We start from the raw sequence: 19,472 nt of genomic DNA on the forward strand, positions 1-19,472 counted from the left end.
TCCTAGTGCAGGGTGTCAGAACCCAAGAGGAAGGCATCAGATCCCAAAGAGATAAGCAGAGCTTCCATGCAGGAGGGTGATCTGGAATACGACAGGAGCAGGATAGGAGGACAAACACCTGGGAGGTGGCTCATGCAGGGGATGTGGAGGGAGTTAATCTAGTAAGTATATCAAGAATAATGGAAGCCAAGTTTCTCACTGTCAGAGGATATATAAAGGAAGAAAATCAGAATTAACTCTGTGGTGTTGAATAAAAACTAGAGGTATGGCTTTCAATATAAATGGATACAGAAATAGCTATAGCTGCATATGTATATGTGTGCATAGTTCATTCACAGACCCTGAGAGCAGCAACCCAATATAAATGAACAGAAGACTTCTCTTCTGAAAACCATTTTCTCTTTAGAGGGGTCCTTGAAGAAATGGCTAATTCTACAACTAGGGCAGGGAAAGTCAGGATGAGCTTTTTTTCCATAAAGGAAAGAAGTGTCAAAGAATGATGGAAAATGTTAAAAGGAAGTAAAAACCAGCTTTAAGAGGCTCCCATTGGCAAAATCTGGGACAATTTAAGCACTGCCATAAATAATAGTAACAAACCACAACCCATTTAATAAATACAAATTTATGAATCCATACCAATATAAAAAATCAACTAAATTTTGATGAGCAACAGCATACTTATGTCTTAGAATAACTGGTCTCCAAAATAACTATTAATGAAGAAGGGGAAAAGAGGAAGTTTGAGACAGCTGACAATTAAGTGATCAAAGTTCCTGTGTGCTTAGTTGTGTACGACTCTCTGCAATCCTTTGGCCTGTAGCCCACCAGGCTCCTCTGTCCATTGGGTTTTCCAGGCAAGAATACCAGAGTGGGCTGCCATTTCCTTCTCCAGGGGATCTTCCTGACCCAGGGATCAAACCTGCGTCTCCTGTGTCTTCTGCATTGCAAGCACATTCTTTCCCTCTGAGCTATCAGGGAAGCCCAAGTGATCAAAGTAAACACCATCAATATAGGTATAAATCAAAATCATTTACTTTTTAATGAAGAAAACAGCCTAGTGTTGGTAGCATAGTGGTGAGCATAGCTGCCTTCCAAGAAAACGGTCTCACTTCCTTGATATTCCTGCAAAGACACATAACCTGAATCTAATCTATCCTGCTTCTCTCCTCTCAATCATAATGACGAATAAAGATTGTTTTATTCAACTTTGTATCCACAATACCAGTAACAATGCCTTGAACACAGCCATTAATTTCAAGTATGTCATTTTAAATGGTATTTTTATCTATTACACAAAAAGTAACATTGATCTACACTTTTTAAGACATGTTCTCTCAGTATTTTATTCACCTATATTCTGTTCATTCTTCCTGAAATCCATGGGACTCATTTCAAAACTGCTGTCCACATTAGAAAAGAAATTGTGGCAATTACTATTTTAGTGACGTACAAAGAAAAGCACAAAAATGTGAAACAGTTTAATCAAACACAGCAACGGCCAGAGATTTATCAAAGTTCCTAATACCACCACCACTATCACAATTCTTAGAAACAGTTTTTCAAAAAAAAAAAATTACTTTTCTTAGTGAATTATCTGTAAAACCTTTCAAATACTATATTCAACTTATTTTCTCTCCCACTTGCATGAAGGAACAAAACTAACATCTAATACTTGCATCATCAGATTTTTAAATACAGAACTCCAAATCTTGATCTGGTCCTACAAGAATAGAAGTCAGCCTACAAATCAATAAAAAAAAAAAACAAATAATCTGACAGAAAAATGAGAAAATTTATAAACAGGTAATTCATACAGAAAGATAATATCACTAGCAATTGGCAACATTCACAATTTATCACTCACTAGTCATAAAAGCTGGAGAAGGCAATGGCACCCCACTCCAGTACTCTTGCCTGGAAAATCCCATAGACGGAGAAGCCTCGTAGGCTACAGTCCATGGGGTCGCTGGGAGTCGGACATGACTGAGCAACTTCACTTTCACTTTTCACTTTCATGCATTGGAGAAGGAAATGGCAACCCACTCCAGTGTTCTTGCCTGGAGAATCCCAGGGACAGGGGAGCCTGCTGGGCTGCCGTCTATGGCGTCGCACAGAGTCGGACACGACTGAAGTGACTTAGCAGCAGCAGCAGCAGTCATAAAAGCAAAAAATTTTAGAAAGATTACAAACAACTACATTGGCACAAGTACAGGGAAATGGGCACTCTTATAGTTGACAGAAGTAAAGTGACTTTGAGAAAAACAATTTATCAGATACTACAAAAATGTACATGTTCTGATTTAAAAATTTCAGTTCCAGGGCTCTATTTATTTCTCAGAAATACTTAGAAACAAAGATGTTTTTTCAAGGATAATCACTGCAGCATTATATATCATACTGAGGAAATAGAAAAATGTCAGTTAATAGGAAAACAGTTGAATTATGGGACACCCTTACCATATATAATACTCTTACTATGTGAAATAATATGTAGCCTTTTTAAAAGAATAAAACAGCTCTATAGGGAATATAGAGAAATGTTCAGGATATATGTAATGTTAGGAGGAGAAAAGCAAGTTGAGCAAAAAGCTGTATAGTACTCTACTTATATTTAAAAATAATAGACTATCCATTATATGTATTACATATCTAAACCATATATATACACCACATATGCATATATGTATATGTGATGTGTATATGTATATACTTTTATTAATCTGCAAAGACATTAGCAAAGCCATTGCTTCTGAGAGATAACTATTGTTTAAATATTTTACAACTGGCTTGTAATTATTCCTTAATTAAAAAAAAAAAAAAAAAAGGAGGGTGGTGGCTGGGAGACAGGACATGACAGGCAAGAAAGGGGCTTTTCCTGCCCAAGCACACACGCCACAGCCTCTCCTTATAACTATGGCCAAGGAACAGGTTTCTCCCACCTCTAGAATATCAACTTGATCATCTGTCAATTGATCATCTGTCATTCTACCACCAAGTCTGTCTTTCTTCAGTTCTTATATCCTTGTCTTTTAAAAACAAATTAAAATGCAAATACCAAGCAATATCAAACTCAAAGGCTTCATTAAAACCTCAGAAATATCAGCTAACACCTCAGCAAGAATTACTTGATTTGATAGCTCTGAGAGTAAGAACGGAAGCTGAACAGTTGTACCATTATCTAAAAGGGGAAAGGGCTAGGTTACAAACAAAGAAGGAAAAACACCAACAGGAAAGAGATTGGAGGAAGGGAGAAAGAGGAAGCAGTTATCAAGGAATAAAAGAAGAGTCAAAAGGCCCTGCTTCAGACTGTATTGTTCCAAAAGCAGACCACAGTGTGGATTGAGAGCATCGACTGAGACTGCCTGGATTCAAAAACCAGTTCGAAGATTATAGCTATGTGACCATGGGCAAGTTACCTAACCTCTCTGTGCTCTTATTCATCTGTAAAATGAGAACACTAATAGTATCTACCTCACAGAGTTTACAGTTTGGACACGTAAAGCATTTAGAACAACTCTGGCACACAGCAGGTTAATATACTGTGTAAATGCCTGATGCTGGCAATCAATGCCACTCGTGCCTTGCCCGTATACTGTTGATATTCACCTCTACACCAGAAGATTACTCATTCTGAACACTTGTAACACCCTACTGTAGGCTGCTTTCTGACTGCAGAAATGTGTTCAGTCTGTACTTAGGGTAGGCCAGAAATGCCAGAATTAAAGTCAATGATGCCTAGAAAGTCATTGGATAAACACCTGCAGCCTCCCTGCTCTTGACTTGGGATAACTCTGACGCATATTTTATTTGGTCTGTGAGAGATCCCCAGTGGTAGTGAGCTCCAGCTGCCCACAGTAGTAACTGTATCTTAGCATTCATCACATTTTAACTATTAGTTTCGAAGTCTGTTCCCCACAAGACTGCTAACTGCTCTTTAAGGATGTCTTTGCTATTCTGTCTGCCCTGGTGGCTCAGATGGTAAAGCGTCTGTGTACAATGCGTTAGGCCCGGGTTCGATCCCTGGGTTGGGAAGATCCCCTGGAGAAGGAGATGGCAATCCACTCGAGGACTATTGCCTGGAAAATCCCATGGACAGAGGAGCCTGGTAGGCTATAGTCCACGGGGTCGCAAAGAGTTGGACACGACTGAGCAACTTCACTTTGCCCTATTCATCTGCCTATGCAATAGTCAAAAAAGTTCCTGGTATGCAGTAGTCTCTCAATAAATACTTGTTTCATAAATGAATGAAATAAGTGCATCACTGTACAAAGTACATAATTATGAACTATTGCCAAAGGTAAGTACTTATTCAAGGCCAAGAGACTCCTAGATGATCTTTTTCACACTCAAGAAAATTTGGTTTTCATTTACTTGAGTTTAAGAAAAGGATATTCAACATCTTGATAACCCATTCCATATATAACAAAAATGAAGGAAAAAATAATCATACTCAAATCTCTCATGTAACAATTAAGTCACAATTATATGTATAAAAGTTATTCACATATCTTCAGATTGTTAAAGTTCTTTGAATTTAACCACAGTTCCTTTTCATAAAGAAAACTATATGGTTGTTTGGGGTTTTTTAATTTCTTTTTTATTGAAGTATAGTTGACTTACAATGTTGTGCCAATCTCTGCTGTACAGCAAAGTAACTCAGTTTTTTTTTTATATTTTTTATATATTTATATATATATATATAAATGTTTATATATAAACATTTTTATATATTATGTTTCATTTTGGTTTGTCATTTTGGTTTATACACAGGATATTGCATATAGATTACTATGCTAAACAGGTTTTAAGAGCTGGAAAATACATTAGCTTTACAGCTTTCCTTTAAACTTCATCAACACTGACATTCTCTTCAACATCAAGCGTATCTATCAGCACATAGCAGCATTCTGTACACTAGAAATTCTGTGAAGCATTCACTTTGTAGACATTTCTGCATTGTTTGCCCATAAACCAAACTAGACTGATTTTACATTAACTGTTACACAATATATACAGATTCTACATTAACTGTTACAGAATATATTTCAAACTTACTTGAAAACTTTCCAGGTATGGTTTGGTTTCTGCACATTCGTAAGAAATTATCTTGAGATACCTTTGTACAGGTCTCAATTTCAAAGTCATTTTATGTCTGCCTTAATTAAGAAGTAACTGACTCAAAGTGCAAGTGAAAGTTCCTCAGTCAGGTCTGACTTTGCGACAACATGGACTATACAGTCCATGGAATTTTCCAGGCCAGAATACTGGAGTGGGTAGCCTTTCCCTTCTCCAGGGGATCTTCCCAACCCAGGGATCGAACCCAGGTCTCCCACATTGTAGACGGATTCTTTACCAGCTGAGTCACAAGGGATATGGATATGGGGGAGAGGGAGGAAGTAACTGGCCATGTGTGTTTACCAACATTCTCATCGTACGAAGTCCAAAGCAATTATTTTTATTAGGATGTTGCTATGCAGAGAACTAACATCCATTTAATAGCCAATCTCTATGAACTGAGAACAGTTAAATTGAACTTTTACATAAATACTATAACATAAAGAGGCTGCTTTAGGAATTTTATGCAGATACAACCTTATACTACAGGTGAAACCTGAAACAGTATTTTAAGTGGATATGGAGCTGGATAAAACACACTTCACATATATATAAAAAGTGACAAGGTCCAATAAGGTCAGTACTCTAAAGTTTAGACTTACAAACATTTTGGACAATGTTATATTACTCTTTTAAATGTTCATTCCATGCTATTAACTCACCATTATAATGATAAAATATAGCTACCATTATAAAATGGCCAACATTTATTCACTGCCTGTTATGTGCTAAGCACTGTTCTAAACACTTTACATACAGTTACTGATCTGTTAGAAATAACTACTTATTAACAATTCCCCATTTTACAGACAGAAAACTGTGGCAATGAGAAGCAAAGCACAAACACAGCTAAGATATGGCCAATCTAGGATATGAACCTATACAGTTTGGCTTTACAGTCTGTGTAAATTTATATTACCTCTCATATCATATCAGTTCAGTTACTGAGTCGTGTCCAACTCTTTGCAACCCCATGGACTGCAGCACACCAGGCCTCCCTGTCCATCACCAACTCCTGGAGCTTACTCAAACTCATGTCTATCGAGTCGGTGATGCCATCCAACCATCTCATTCTCTGTCATCCCCTTCTCCTCCTGCCTTCCATCTTTCCCAGCATCAGGGACTTTTCTAATGAGTCAGTTCTTCACATCAGGTGGCCAAAGTATTGGAGTTTCAGCTTCAACATCAGTCCTTCCGATGAATATTCAGGACTGATTTCCTTTAGGATGGACTGGTTGGGAACTCTCAAGGGTCTTTTCTAACACCACAGTTCAAAAGCATCAATTCTTTGGCACTCAGCTTTCTTTATAGTCCAACTCTCACATCCATACATGACTACTGGAAAAACCATAGCTTTGTCTAGACAGACCTTTGTTGGTAAAGTAATGTGTCTGCTTTTTAATACGCTGTCTAGGTTGGTCATAACTTTTCTTCCAAGGATCAAGCATCTTTTAATTTCGCAGCTGCAGTCACAACCTGCAGTGATTTTGAAGCCCAAGAAAATAAAGTCTGTTACTGTTTCCCCATCTATTTGCCATGAAGTGATGGGATCAGATGCCATGATCTTAGTTTTCTGAATGCTGAGTTTTAAGCCAACTTTTTCACTTTCCTCTTTCACTTTCATCAAGAGGTTTTTTAGTTCCTCTTCACTTTCTGCCATAAGGGTGGTGTCATCTGCATTGAGGTTATTGATATTTCTCCTGGCAATCTTCATTTCACCTTGTGCTTCATACATACGTTCACAGAAATCAGCCTGTAATTGTCTTTTGGTTCCCACTTTTTTTAACTACAAAAATGAATCCCTTCCTTCCACCTCTAAATTCTAGATCAGGAACTAATATTTAATGTTACCAAAATCCACATTTTGGTATAAAAAATTCATATTTTGCCCAGTATGGCATTTTTTTTTCTTCTAAAAGAATTCTCAAATAAATTAAAGGCCAGTAGTCACTTTTTAAAATTAACTACAAGAGGCAACACATCAAGTTATTGAGCCTAATCAATGGTAAAGGAGGATAAATTGTAAAGTCAAATCTGACTGAACCACCTCCTCACTTTTCTACACTTCTCTCTCTCCTGGAAGAGATAAAGGCTGTAGCTATATATTTTTACGGAGCTTATTTTCCCCCTAAAGAAACTGACCATTGATAGCAGCTATGTGGAAGCTTTAATAATATGTACAAAAAGTATTTGATATTCCTCCCTTCAAGAAGTGGTGCTTAACTCATTCCCAAGTGTGGGCTGGACTTACCGATTCAGTTCTAAAAGAACAGGGCAATGGAATGACGTCTCACCCTGTGAAAACTGGCATCATAGCTTCCTCTTTGTGTGCGTGTGCTCTCTCTCGCTCTGATCATTTGCTCCAGAGCAAGACAGCTGCAGGTGCTTTGTTTGGACACTTAGGAAGCCCTAGAGGAGTTCATGTGGTGAGAATTTGAGGCCTCCAGCCAAAAGCCACGTGAATGAACCATCATGGAAGCAAATCCTCTAGCCCCAACTGGGCACTCACCTAACTGACGTCCCAGCCAATCAACTACAACCTCATGAGGGACCTGAAGCCAGAAACAATCAGTTCAAGTCACTCCCAAATTCCCAACCCACAGAAACTCTGAGATAATAAAAGTGACTAAGTTTGGGGATAATTTCTTACTCTGCAACAAATAACTAATACAAAGTATGAGAAAGGTAATTTTGTGAGATATCTGCAAGCTATCTCTACCCTGATGATTCAAATCTGCCATCTTAAGCTGCACTACCCTCACTCCTCTTCACCAAATGATTAGGAGTCAGCAAAACCACATGGAGAAGGCCACTGATCACATGAGTGAACCAAATCCTCTACCATGAAGTGCAAATCTCTTGCAAGGACTCTGGGGAGCAACCTCTACCCTGTCTCCAACGAATTTATCTATACCCATAATCATCACCGCTTCCTTCCCTCTTGTCTAAGGAGACATCTAAAGCACACTTGACCTGCATCCTTGTATTCTATCCCTTCCAACTTGGTTAATGACCCTGCTCCACCAATTCTTCTCCTTTATTCCTCTGTCTTCAAATTCTCTTTCTGATGATTTTTTATCCTCAGCAAATAAAAACTATAAATGTATTCATATCATTCATACCTTTAAAAAATAAACACTCTCTATCAAACTCATATCTCTAACTATCCCATTAACTATTTAAAAGCCAAACTTTCTGAAAGGGCAAATGACATCAGCTATTTCTTTTCCCTATCTTCTACCCAGTGTGAACTGGATCCATCTACATAATTGCTCCTGCTGAGGTCAACAACTTAACTGACATGTCCAGTGGATATTTTTGTTATCTTCATTTTAGCTGATGCCTCAAAGATGCCTAATACTCATTCCTTTCTTCCAAATTCAGGACTTTCATTTACTTGTGACTGATTTTCTTCTACTTCCCTGCCTACTACCTCATCTTTGAGGTATGTTTTCCTTTCACCTTACCCTTACTGCTGTTTAGCCATTCAGCTGTGTCCAACTCTTTTGTGACCCCATAGACTGTAGCCCTGTAGGAGATTCCAGGCTCCTCTGTCCATGGAATTTTTCAGGCAAGAATACTGGAGTGGGTTGCCATTTCCTTCTCCAGGGGATCTTCCTGACCCAGGGATCAAACCCACATCTCCTGCATTGGTAGCCAGATTCTTTACCCCTGAGACACCTGAGAATCCTATCCTTATTAAATACCCTTAAATATTACTCCCCATTCTCATATCTCTTCTTTTACTCGACATGTTTTTCCCTTACTGATCTCACACATTCCCATTGCTTTTAACTATCATCTATAAACTAAGACTTCAAATTTAAATATCAGGCTGAGTCTTCTTCTTAACTCAGATCCATATATACAACTACCTAATGACATTTCTTGGAAGTCACAGATGCCTAAAATATAAAAGCCCCAATCTGAACTTGTCTCCGCCAACCATGCATCTCAATATATTTCTCTTCCTACATACTCCCTCAGTAAATGGGCCCAGAATCCACTCAGTTTCTAGATATCAGCTAGATATCAGATAATTTAGTTCATTTATCCTGAAAATATTAAGTATTAATAACAAAACTGAACATGATAATGGCTAGAAGTCATCCTGACTCCACTTTCCCTCAAGCCTACTAAATATTACCCATTTTATCTCCTTTGTATCTATTTAATCCATCGCCATCTCTTAATTCCCATTTGCTCTGCTTTGCTTCTAAGGCTTATTTGCCACCTAGATTACAATAGCCTCTAACTGACTGCCATGCTTCCAAGCTCATCTCTCTCCAATTATCATGCATATTGTTACCTCTCTGACCATGTCTCTTCTTTTTGTCATATATAAGTTCCCTGAAAATTTCTCAAATTAAAGAGTTAATTTTCTTAATCTCCCTTGAACTTTTGGGATTCTAACACTATAGTTTTTAATTTATTTTTGAGGTAACATCAGTTTATAATATTAAGTTTCATTATAGTTTTACTTCTGTATAAACTACAATGTGTTCACCACCAAAAATTTAGTTTCTATTCATTAGCATACATTGATCTTATTTTCCTATTTCACCTTGTTTTTTATATTCTACATATGAATGAAATCATGTATTTGCATTTCATCTTATTTCAGTTAGCATTAAATCCTCAAAAGCTATCCATGTTGTAACAAATGGCAAAGTTACATCCTTTTTTACTGCTGAGTATATATCACAGCATTATTTACAATAGCCAAGATATGGCAACAACCCAGCCCCATCAAAAGAAGAATGGATAAGAAGATACGGTCTACAACTATCTCTGTCATGGAAAACAGTACACAAAAGTGAAGTCTGTAAGAATTCTGGTTTCCCACTGCACCTTAAAGTAGCACTAATAAGAGGACCTTCCTTTATTAACTACAATAATATGAAAGATTATAAACACTACTATATGAGTAGTGCTGTTTTCCTAGTTTTTACATAAACCAAAAACATTCCTGCATATAAAACTTTTTAAAAAAGATATGGGTTAACAAAAATATTGCCTTCTAGAAAAAAGTTCACTACTCTAGTACTCTCCAGAGCCATGATGACCACAACTCTTATCAGAAGCCTGAAAAAAATGCCTGACATATGGTACTCAAACAGTAATTGAGTACTTATTTATGAAATTAAGATTCTCTCAATCATGTTTAACTATGTCTTCTATTATTCTCTGTAGAACTCATGGTGAAAAATATACTTATGTTCAACTATACACAGTATTCTATGAATAACAAACCAAAAATCAACTATAATTTTCTTCCTTTCTTTTTAAAATCCTTTATAACGTGGGCAGATTGATGAGGAAGCAAAAGAGAGAACAGAAAGTTGACACTTAATAGATAATCAAACAAACACTTCCCTTGGCTTTCTCCTGCCAATACACAAGCTAAGCACATGACTCAACTGTCAGTCGTAGCAACAGTTCAAAACTCAGGTAAAATGACTGACAGGTCCTTATACAACACTGTCACCCACCCCCATTCTTAGACCAATTTAAGCCGGTTAATTTAAGCAGGTTAAATTACGACTGAAGCAGCAAGTTAGATTTTCTCTACGTGAACTTTAATTGACAACCCAAAATATTTACCAAGTAGTTGTTTTTTTCCAGAGTCTGTAATGTTGTTTTCCTTTTCTTGATCAGAAGGCCTATCTGACGTGTTTCATCTTAACACATCTGAAAAGAATACCAATTTTAACCAATTATACAAGATATTCTGGCTTTATCAGCAGTTTCACCATTTCAGATTAAATGATTTCATTACACATGCCCTTGCATGTGTGCACACACAAGGAAACTAATATTAATCCAATGTTATATTTTCTTCAAAAAATATTTCTAAAACTAGAAGACCACACGTTTCCAAACTACAGTCTTCCAAAGATTTCAAACCCACTGTACGGATGGAAAGAGCATGATTTTGGTAATCAGAGGATTCTAGAGGTCAGATGTTACCTTTAAAACATACTCCTGGGTCCTTGCCAGCAAAAATGATGCCTCAATTTCCTTCCTGTTCCCAGCATTTTTTATCAAATGAAAATCACCTTGCAAGTTCTCAAGCTGCTTGGGAGTGGTAAACCATACTACTTAAAGGACTCTGAACCAGAGTCCAATTACCTGATTTAAATCACAGCTCTGACTTTGGACAAGTTGTTTTTAGGGCTGTGGGATTTAGTTCTCTCATCTATAAAATGAGAGTTAAAAACAGACTTTACATGACAGGATTGTTATGATTATTAAATGAGATATGAACATAAAGCATGTAACACCAGTACTTCGATAAGATAAATACTCTGGTTAATTCATTTATTTTTATACTTCATATATCTCGCTAATTTAAAATAAATCAGCTTCATTGCTATGCACAGAGCTGAAAGCAGCAACGTGAAACCAGTTGAAACTCAGATGTTTCAACAGTCACGGAAAACAATTATTTCCTTACAGAAGAAATTTACAAGAACTCTCTCCCTTTAACAAGCGTCCCTAACTGGCTTCTGTCAAGACTAAGGCCAAGAAGCAGGAGGGGGACAATTCTGTAGAGGGAAGATCAACTTCCCTTCACCTTCCTTTGTCAAAAGATATTTCCGCTGAAATGTACTCTTCCATAGTGTAGACTCAGCAAGCAACGATAATCAGAATACAAGCACACCACCCCTGAGGAGTAGAGAGGGTTTCAAAGGCTCCCTTGCCCTTGGTCCACAATCTACCCTGCGTTAAGCACTCTGGGGTCTCCTGCAGCCCCATGCAGCTAACAAGGCTAAAGCCAGAGCTTACAGGTATATATATGGTCCTTCCCACATACCAGCAGGTGGGCGTCGCCCGCCTGTCTTACCACCATTCACCGGGCCAGTTCCTGCATTCGAGGCCCTAATCACCTGACTGTCATGGCCCTTTCAGGCCTTCTCACTGACCTCGGACACCCGGTGTTCAAGTCTCTGTGCCGCAGGTAAAGATGGCAAACGAGTCGACGCTGCAGCAAGCAGCCGCGACGAAGCCACACCTCCCTGATTCTGACCAGGCTGCGGTCCAGAGATGCTGGGAAGAGTGCTGCCCACACAGACCCTGCCCAGCCCGACCCGTCCCCCCCTCACCTGAGCGAGCGCCGGGGCTATCGGAACTGCTCGGGTCTCTCTCCCGGGGACGCCGAGGGCCTTGGGCGGCGGCGGCGGCGGCGGCAGCTGCTGCGCCCAGCCAAACACAGTCTGCTGAGCGCTGCCAGGGTCCACACCCTCTCGCCCAGCCACCCGGCCCGCCGCCCGACCTGCGGCCGGGGGCCCCAACCTCTGACACAGAGAGGGGCGGAGGAGGATGGGAGGGGTCCGAGATGGGGGCCGGGCGGCACTGCGGCTGCGTCAACTGGTAACGTCACGCGTCACGGCGCCGGCGCCTCGAGGCACGCCACCCGAGCCCCGCCCAGGAATTGGGGCGCCCCGCCCCTCTCCCGTTTCTCCGGACTTGGGGCGGAACCTGGACGTTGAGGCGGAGATAAGGGGCGAATGTGAAAAATCATTTTGTTACCCACCGTAAAGGAATGTTAATGAATTGCTCTACTTGAGGCCCTGAGAGAGATGAACAAAGGTAGGGACAGATCGCTAACAAAAAGGAGAATCAGACCGGTGCTCTGATTTGAAGTGAATCCGCTCAGAATAGAGAGCAGTATTCCTATGACTCTTATCAACATAGGGGAGCTTGACAGTGTGAAATGCTGCCACGGTGAATCGCTCAGCTAAGTCTCTTATTGTTACACTAATGACAAGTGGTTTGATACCAGTTTTGAAGAGAAAAGCTCTTCGTAATATTCGAGGGTGAACCAAAGCAAATGACTTCCTGGAGTTACAGGCTTACTATAGATATTTTGCACACGTCTTAGGTACCAGTTGTAATGGAAAGAGAAAGGTGAGAAACAGCCTTTAACTCTATAAAAGTTTTCTGATTGCTTGGGGCAGATGTAGGATACGTACATAAGATAACTAGAAATGCAAACGATAATATACTAATGCTGCTGCTGCTGCTGCTGCTAAGTCGCTTCAGTCGTGTCCGACTCTGTGCGACCCCATAGACGGCAGCCCACCAGGCTCCGCCGTCCTTGGGTTTCTCCAGTCAAGAACACTAGAGTGGGTTGCCGTTTCCTTCTCCAATGCGTGAAAGTGAAGTCGCGCAGTCGTGTCTGACTCTTCGCGACCCCATGGACTGCAGCCTACCAGGCTCCTCCGTCCATGCGATTTTCTAGGCAAGAGTACTGGAGTGGCACTAGCAATAGCTAATACAGTGTCAAGCTTGAGCGAGGCACTGTTCTAAGCACTTTATATTTACTGACATTTAATCTTCCCCAAACCCTGTGAGATAAATATTACTATTATCTCCACTTACTTCCATTTCACAAATTAAAAACTAAGGTACAGAAAGAGGCTAAATAACTTGCCAAACTGTAGAGCTAGGGTTCCTAAGCAGTATGACTCCAAAGTGTATGCTCTTAAGCATTATTGTATTGTTGTTCAGTTGCTCAGTCGTGTCTGACTCTTTGCGACCCCATGAACTGCAGAATGCCAGGCCTCTGTGTCCTTCAGCATGTCCCAGAGCTTGCTCAATGGACTCATGTCCATTGAGTTGGTGATGCCATCCAACCATCTCGTCCTCTGTGGTCCCCTTCTCCTCCTGCCTTCAGTCTTTCCCAGCATCAGGGTCTGCCTCTTAAATTCTAAATATCTAAATCTCGCGTTGTGATTTCCTTTAGCTGAAGTGCCACTCCCCTAACATTTTTATGTGGGAGCTCCATTTTTACCTCAGAACAGCTATGAAGCCAAATTTAAAATAAAGCCAGAGAAAGGTAATCACATGAAGTATTGTACTCACCATTATTGCCTATAAGGAAATGGAGGCCCAAGCAAGAGTGGTTTATGAAGGGACTGAATGAAAGCCAAGAAGAAAAAAGTATACATTATCTTAGTTACTTCCACCTGCCACCAAGACACACCTACCTCCCTTATTTGAATGAACTCTTTAGAGCTTATTTCTGCACTTCTACAAACAAATTAATTTCAATAATCTCTTTGAAAGTCTAGAAGAATCTTCCAGTCATTCTTAATCCTTATTCCCTAGTGAGACTCCAAGACGTCCACAAGGATTCAAGTTTGCTACAGTCAACTTTTCCAGAGGGAAATTGTCCCAGCACAAGTTCTCTGGACGAGGAATACTAAGATGTGGTTCACGTTCCTCAAATTAAAAACTAAACTGAAACTAAATTGCCCTGGAGCTACGCAAGGAGTTAATAGCAAAGAGGGAAGATGGAGGTGAAATTCACTATGTTCATCTAATCACTGAGTGGAGAACTGGAATCTAAAAGTTTCTGACTCTACTTCCTTTCATCCCTAAGACCAAGAGCCACCTTGTAACTGCAGATATGCATTAGATAGCATCATAAAAATGAATTATTTAAAAGCCTCTCTATTCTTAAGGTTTTTAATGTTGTGAAGATCATTAAGCTATCTGACCATTTCATTCACTACTTTTCAGGAAAAAGCTTACTTATTCCCTTCACTTATCTGCCATCTACCTTCATTTTTTCACCAGCATCCCACTAAACTAAGAATACAAAGGCAACTATCTCTATCCAGAGACAATAAGAATTGCTCTCATGATGGAAGCCCTCTCTTGAATGATTTTTGGTGTCTTTTTTTTAACTTTTTACTTTTAAATCATTATAGATACACAGAAGTTGCAAAGGTAATACACAGTGATTTTGTGTACACTTCACCCAGTTTCTCCCAATAATTATATAATTATACATAATTACAATACAACATGAAAACCAGGTATTTGACATTGGTGTAATGTGCATATATAGCTTTATATCATTTTATCACATGTAAAGTCATGTAACCATCTCTGCAAACAAGAAAAGAGCTATTCTATCACCATAAATATATCCCCTCAGGCTATAGTCACACTTACTCTCCCTGTACTATTACTAGCCTCTGGCAATCACTAATCTGTCTTCAATCTCTATAAATGTAATTATTTCAAGAATATTATTTTCATGAAACCATATAAGTGACCTTTAAAGACTGGCTTTTTTCACCAGCACAATGCCCTTGAGATCTATCCAAGTTGTTGCATATATTGACAGTTTATTCTTTTTATTGCTGAGTGTTCCAATCTGTTTAACCATTCACCTACTGAGGAACATTTTGGTTGTTTCCCATGTGGGTCACTTTCACTTCACTTCACTTCATGTGGGTTTAATACAAATAAAGCTACTGTAAATAACTGTATTTTCTTTAGCTTCATCTCTTTTGGCCCACTGCAGAGGACTATTTTTTTTTAAGTTGAGACCAAGGTGAAATTTACCTTTTTCAACTTTGTCTCTTCCCTTTGTTACTCTCATTTGCCACTCACTGGCTCACATATAGAAGCCATTCTGATGTCTGATTAAATCAGTTCTTCTTCAAGGACTATAGATAATATTCTAAGCCATGTCCTTTGAGCTGTTTTACAGACACTGAAACCCCCATGAGGTGGAAGAAGTTAATTGTATACTGCCCACAAGCACATAAACCCCAGACCAGCTGGAACCAGAAGGTTGATGATGCTGACTCACCATTACTTCACCACCAATCACGCAAAAGAATGTCCGTGAGCTGATCACACACCCCGCAACCCACTCCCTCACTCTGGTTTTAAAAACCTTTCCCTGGAAGCCATCAGGGTGTTTGGGCCTTTTGAGCACTAGCTGCCAGGACTCCTTGCTTGGTACCTGCAATAAATGTTGCACTTTCCTCCACAACCATCCAGTGTCAGTAGATGGGCTTTATTGCACTGGGGTAAGCTGACTCGTTTGGTTCAGCAACACAACTACTGTATAGATAATTTTAAAACAATAATGCTACAGCAGCATATTGTCTGTATTTTAATGCATAAAGGAATTTAATGGCATCAATATGTTAGTTATTGTGAATGTTTACTTCAGATTTTTATTTCACTATCTTTTAATAATTTCTTAAAATCACAATTTCTCCATGTACAAACTTGAATGTTCCAAAATTGTTATACACTTTTTATAGCACCATACCAAGTCTGAAGTTAATTCTCATAACAAAAAGAAGAAAAAGGTAACACCAGTAAGTCTATAAAAACATACACACACAAAAATAATAGTTTCCTATATTATTTCCCAATATATATACCAACTTAAATTATTTCTTTCATTTCACTTACCCCAGCCAACGTAGGCCACAATTCAAGCTTCTGTGTCCCAGGAGCCACCAATGCTAAAACAAACAAACCAATGACATTTAAGTTGAAAATATGTTAAGAAAACCAGAATTACATACTTTAAAGCTGATGAAAAAGTGAAAGTAGATGAACATGTGTTTTAAAAGAGGAAGTTGGTACATCTTTTGATACGCTAGAAAAATCCAGCTTTCTAATGAGGATTTGAACTGTAATGACATATAATATCCTACAAATCAACAAGAAAACCAACAACCTAATGAGCAAAATATACAAACATATAGTTCACATAAAAAGAAATACAACTGGACCTAAAACATTAAAAAAGATGGTCATAATTCTCATAAAAGTATAAAGGCTGATTAAAGCTAAAGTTGCACCATTTCTTTTCTCTTCAACTGACAAAGCTCAAAACATTTTTGATAACTCAATATTAGAAAGAGTTTGAAGAAATAGACACTCTCTTACCTTGCTGGTGGGCATGAACTGGTTTAGCCTTAATGGAGGGCAATCTTTTTAAAACTTTAAGTGCTTGTATCTTTTGACCCAGCAATTCCATTTCTAGAAACAAATCATATAGAAATATTCACACATGACCAAAGTATACAAGCTACCACTGCTACTTTGTTTGTATAGATAAAAGACTGTTAGGTTTTACTTTTATTTTTTATCAGCGTTTAGTAGCCTTTTGTTCCTCAGTGCCCAGAAGGACCTTTCCTGAGTGTCATTTCCCATGTCAGAAGGAAATTTCACAGTTCAGAAACCAATTGTGTGGTCACGCTTGTGTAACAGAAGGGGTAGAAGGAGGATGTCTCAGGCATTTCCTACCTAAAATCTGTATCTTAGTATAGTGCATCCAGCAAGAACACACTCAAAATTGAAAGAATTAAACAAGTTCTTTGGGAAAACATAGTGCAGGAACAAACATGAAGTAATTAAACAATGCTGTTATCTCAAAAGAAACTGTTTGGAACCAATTGCTTTATCAGTAATACAGCTTGTAGGTTGCAAATTCAGACTATGAATTTAGAAAAGGATCCAGAGTCAGTTCATAGTCTAGATAAAAAAAAAATTTTAGTCACTCAGTCATGTCTGACTCCTTGCAACTCCATCTATTGCAGCCCACCAGGCTCTTCTGTCCATAGGATTCTCCAGGCAAGAATACCAGAGTGGGTAGCCATTCCCTTCTCCAGGGGATCTTCCAGACCCAGGAATCTGGGTCTCCTGCATTGCAGGCAGATTCTTTACCATCTGAGCCACCAGGGAAGTCCACAGATGAAAAAGAGACTTCTGTGAATTCTAAACCTTCTGACAGGCCTGATCTGGATATCTTAGAAAAGCTGGCTTACCAGTTGTTGTCTGCTTCAGTTCCAGGAAATTTTGGCCTTTGAGTCCCCAGATAATGTGCAGGTCCACTCAGGACTTGGTGCTTTTTTCGATGAATCATTGGAATCCAGGAGTCTGTTCCCTGAGCTCATCAGCACATGGGTTTGTTAACAGTACCTGATAGGGCCCTCTCTAGTGAGACAGAAAAGGATCCTTCTGGAGGTATCTTTTCCAATAGACAAAAATCTCTAGTTGTGATGCTTAAGGTCTTCATCTTCCAAGAGCACACTGTGAAAAGGTGCTCCACCAGAGCAAGATTATTTTTAATAGAAGAAGTTAGGCCTTTACAATGTTGAAATACATCTCCTTTTATCAGATACAGATGAAAAGAGGCAAAGGTCAAGTGCATTGGGCGTCCAGGGACTATCTCCAAGGGTTAGAGTTTATGAGTTCTGAAAGGGGTAGACCTGAGATGTAGAAAGACTAATAGCAGTGCTTTGGGCCAGGGTATTTGGAGGGTCTCTACAAATTTTGCCAATTGTGTCTTAATAATGCCATTTGTATGTTAGACTAACTCTTGGGATTGGGTATGGTAAACACAGTGAAAGTGTTATAAAACCAGCCAACAGCAAAGACTTCTCAGAAGTATCTAGAAAGTAAAACGGATTCCTCAAACACTGTGAAGTTTGGAAGGAAGGTGTTCCCCTGGTAGGAATAATCTTTTCTGACAAAATTTTAGCCATGGAAGAAGCACTGACTTGCCTACAAGAGAAAGCTCCAGCCCAGTATGAAAATATACAAACAACAACTAAAAAATTTTTAGGTCTATGAGACTAGGCAGATGTATGAAATCCATTTGCCAAACCTCAAATGGTCCATTGTGCAGTTTTAAATGTCAGGGAGTAGTATGAACATGCTTCCTTCGGTTAGTTTGGAAAGGTAGGACCAGTGAGGTAGATACTTTTTGTGGCCCTATTAGTATCTTCTCACTGATACTGGTTCATGAATGCTAACACTCTGTCAGTGGACCAGTGGTTCAATGCATGTGCAGTGGTAAAGAGTGAAAACCTTAGAATTTCTATAGGACCACTTGTTATTTGGCCTAAATCAGAGTTCTCTCTTTTTATCACACCAATGGTTACTAGATCAATACAATGTGACATTAGTGAAAGACTAGACACATAGAACTCTTTTGGTGTTGGAGAAGACTCTTGAGAGTCCCTTGGACTGCAAGGAGATCCAACCAGTCCATTCTGAAGGAGATCAGCCCTGGGATTTCTTTGGAAGGAATGATGCTAAGGCTGAAACTCCAATACTTTGGCTACCTCATGCAAAGAGTTGACTCATTGGAAAAGACTCTGATGCTGGGAGGGATTGGGGGCAGGAGGAGAAGGGGACGACAGAGGATGAGATGGCTGGATAGTCATGGCTGGATGAGTCAGCATCACTGACTCGATGGACATGAGTCTGAGTGAACTCTGGGAGTTGGTGATGGACAGGGAGGCCTGGCGTGCTGCGATTCATGGAGTCACAAAGAGTCGGACACAACTGAGCAACTGAACTGAACTGAACTGAGACACATAGATCAATAGAACATAAAAGAGAGCCTCAAAGTAGGCCCACACAAATATAGTCAACTGATCTTTGACAAAGGAGCAAAAGCAATTAAATGGAGAATGCACATTTATATAGATATAAAATATAAACATATAAAATGTTAGAAGAAAACACAGATAAATCTTCATAACCTTGAGTTAGGCAATGGCTTCTTAGATATGATACCAAAA

General features: G+C 39.2%; 1 protein-coding gene and 1 long non-coding RNA gene across 4 annotated transcripts in view; one reads left to right on the plus strand and one right to left on the minus strand.

Moving 5' to 3' along the window:
- Window positions 1–12,454, minus strand: part of BLTP1 (bridge-like lipid transfer protein family member 1) — a 207,168-nt gene extending 194,714 nt beyond the window's left edge. For all 3 annotated transcript variants that reach the window (XM_055550342.1, XM_055550341.1, XM_055550340.1), the window contains exons 1-2: window positions 12,222–12,454; window positions 10,720–10,806 (exon numbers count right to left, since the gene is read on the minus strand). The gene's annotated coding sequence lies outside the window, so the exon portion shown is untranslated. The remainder of the gene's footprint in view (window positions 1–10,719; window positions 10,807–12,221) is intronic.
- A 69-nt stretch (window positions 12,455–12,523) lies between these two features.
- LOC129630063 (uncharacterized) lies at window positions 12,524–14,571 on the plus strand. Its single transcript, XR_008703491.1, has 2 exons — window positions 12,524–12,708; window positions 14,230–14,571. It is a non-coding gene; the product is annotated as an uncharacterized LOC129630063 (long non-coding RNA).
- Window positions 14,572–19,472: the final 4,901 nt, after the last annotated feature.

Source organism: Bubalus kerabau, chromosome 16 (genome assembly GCF_029407905.1).
Source record: "Bubalus kerabau isolate K-KA32 ecotype Philippines breed swamp buffalo chromosome 16, PCC_UOA_SB_1v2, whole genome shotgun sequence".
Classification (NCBI taxonomy): Eukaryota; Metazoa; Chordata; class Mammalia; order Artiodactyla; family Bovidae; genus Bubalus; species Bubalus kerabau.